Source organism: Chlorocebus sabaeus, chromosome 12, assembly GCF_047675955.1.
Source record: "Chlorocebus sabaeus isolate Y175 chromosome 12, mChlSab1.0.hap1, whole genome shotgun sequence".
Taxonomy (NCBI): Eukaryota; Metazoa; Chordata; class Mammalia; order Primates; family Cercopithecidae; genus Chlorocebus; species Chlorocebus sabaeus.
Window position 1 is genome coordinate 70,906,824 of NC_132915.1, and position 2,726 is coordinate 70,909,549.

The 2,726-nt window shown below is 40.7% G+C and overlaps 1 pseudogene; it reads left to right on the forward strand.

Moving 5' to 3' along the window:
• The first annotated feature begins 1,060 nt into the window (after positions 1 to 1,060).
• LOC140713110 (glyceraldehyde-3-phosphate dehydrogenase pseudogene) lies at positions 1,061 to 2,084 on the forward strand (annotated as a pseudogene).
• The last annotated feature ends 642 nt before the right edge of the window (positions 2,085 to 2,726 follow it).

Below are 2,726 nucleotides of genomic sequence, written 5' to 3' on the forward strand. Positions count from 1 at the left end.
TTTGGTCTAAGCAGGGAGACCAAATTAGACCCCAGGAGTGTGAAATTGGCATATTCACAATTCTTGTGTCTTACTATGATTCCCCTAAGTCACCCCTTTAGAGTCTGGATGTAAGTAAATCTATAATCCTAGGTAAACCATACTAGTGAGAGAAGAGCTACTTGTCAAGAAATGGGGGCATATTCATTTTAGTTATAATGTACAATTATTTTCTTAATTACTTTTTTAATAACTTCAATGACACTGTATTTATATTAACAACTCTGTAGATTTTTAAAAATAATTTCAACTTTTATTTTAGATTTGGGAGGTACATGTACAAGTTTGCTACATGGGCATATTGCATGATGCTGAGGTTTGGGGTACACATGATCCTGTCACCCAGGTAGTGAGCACAGTCCCAATAGATAGTTTTTCAGCCCTTGCCCCTCTTTCCTCCCTCCATCCTCTAGAAATCCTCAGTGTGTATTGTTCCCATCTTTATGTGTATGTGTACCCAATGTTTAGCTCCCACTTACAAGTGAGAACAAATGGCACTTGGTTTTCTGTTTCTCTGTTAATTTGTTTAGGGTAATGGCCTCCAGTTACATCGATGTTGCTGCAAAAGACATTATTTTGTTCTTTTTATGGCTGTGTAGTATTCTATGGTATATGTGTACCACGTTATCCTTTTCCAGTCCACTGTTGATGGGTACCCAGGTTAATTTCACGTCTTTGCTATTGTGAATAGTGCCATGATGAACATACGAGTATGTGTATCTTTTTGATAGAACAATTTATTTTCCTTTCAGTATATACCTAGTAATGTAATTGCTAGGTTAAATAGTAGTACTGTTTTAAGTTCTTTGAGAAATCTCTAAACTTTGAGAATCTCCCATTTCCATGTGGCTGAATTGATTTATATTCCCACCAACAGTTTATAAGTCTTCACTTCTCTCCACAGCCTTGCTAGCATGTTATTTTTTGATTTGTTAATAGCAGCCATTCTGGCTCTCTGCTCCTCCCATTCAACAGACAGCTACATCTTCTTGTGTAGTGCCAGCCACATCCCTGAGACGCTATGGAGAAAGTGAAGAGTGGAGTAAATGAGTCTAGCTGTATTAGATACCAGGTCACCAGGGCTGCTTTTAACTCTTGCAAAGTAGATTTGGATTTTGTCATGATCAATGACTACTTCCTTGACCTCAATCACATGGTACCTACATGTTCTAATATGATCCCACCCATGACGAGTTCCACAGCACCATCAAGGCTGAGAATGCGAAGGTTGTCATCAATGGAAATCCCATTTCCATTTTCCAGTGGTGAGATACCACCAAAAGCAAATTGGGTGATGCCAACAGTGATTATGTTGTAGAGTCTACCATTACCTTCACTACCATGGAGAAGGTTGGAGCTCACTTAGAGGGGAGAATCAAAACAGTCATCATCTCTTGCCCTTCTGCTGATGCCCCCATGTTTGTGATGGGCATAAACCATAAGAAATACAAAAACAGCCTCAAGATTGTCAGCAATGCCTCCTATACTACCAACTTCTTAGCTTCCCTGGCCAAGGTCATCCATGACAACTTTGGCATTATGGAGAGACTCATGACCACAGTCCATGGCCTTCACTGCCACACTGCCACACCCAGAAGACTGTGGATGGACCCTCTGGGAAACTGTGGCCGGACTGCCTTGGGGGTCTCCAGAACATCATCCCTGCATCTAGTGGCCCTGCCAAGGCTGTGTGCAAAGTTGTCCCTGAGCAGAATGGGAAGGTCACTGGCATGGCCTTCCATGTCCCCATCACCAATGTGTCAGTCATGGATCTGACTAGCTGTCTGGAGAAAGCTTTCAAATATGATTACATCAAGAAGGTGAAGCAGGCATCAGAGGGCACCCTCAAGAGCATCCTGGGCTACACTTAGCACCAGGTTGTCTTCTCCAACTTTAACAATGACACCCACTCTTCCATCTTACATGCTGGAGCCAGCATCGCCTTTGACGACCACTATGCCAAGCTCATTTCCTGATATGATCAGGATTTTGGCTATAGCAACAAGGTGGTGAACCTCATGGTCTACATGAGCTCCAAGGAATAAGAATCTCCAGGCCACCAGCCCCAGCAAGATCTCCAGAGGAAGAGAGATGTCCTCAGTCCTGCACCACACTGAGAATCTCCCTTGCCGTAGTTTACATGTCATACCTTCTAAAAAGAGAGGGGCCTAGGGAATCATACTTTGTTGTGTATCATCAGTGGAGTCCCCTGTTCTGAAAAAAATAGCCATTTTGACTTGTGTGAGATTGGTTTTGATTTAAATTTCTCTGATTAGTGATATTGAGCATTTTTTCCTGTTTGTTGACCACTTATATATCTTCTTTTGAGAAGTGCCTATTCATGTCCTTTGCCCACTTTTTAATGGGATTATTTGTTTTTTTCTTGTTGAATTGTTTGAGTTCCTCATAGACTCTGGAAATTAGACTTTTGTTGGGTGTATAGTTTGTGAATATTTTCTTCCTTTCTGTAGATTGTGTGTTTACTCTTTTTTAAAAATATAGTTTCTTTTGCTGTGCAGAAGCTCTTTAGTTTAATTAGGTCCTACTTGTCAATTTTGTTTTTGTTGCAATCGCTTTTGAGGACTCAGTCATAAATTTTTCCTCTAGGCCAATGTCCAGAATGGTATTTCCTAGGTTTTCTTGTAAGATTTTTATAGTTTTACATCTCACATGTAAGTCTTAAATAC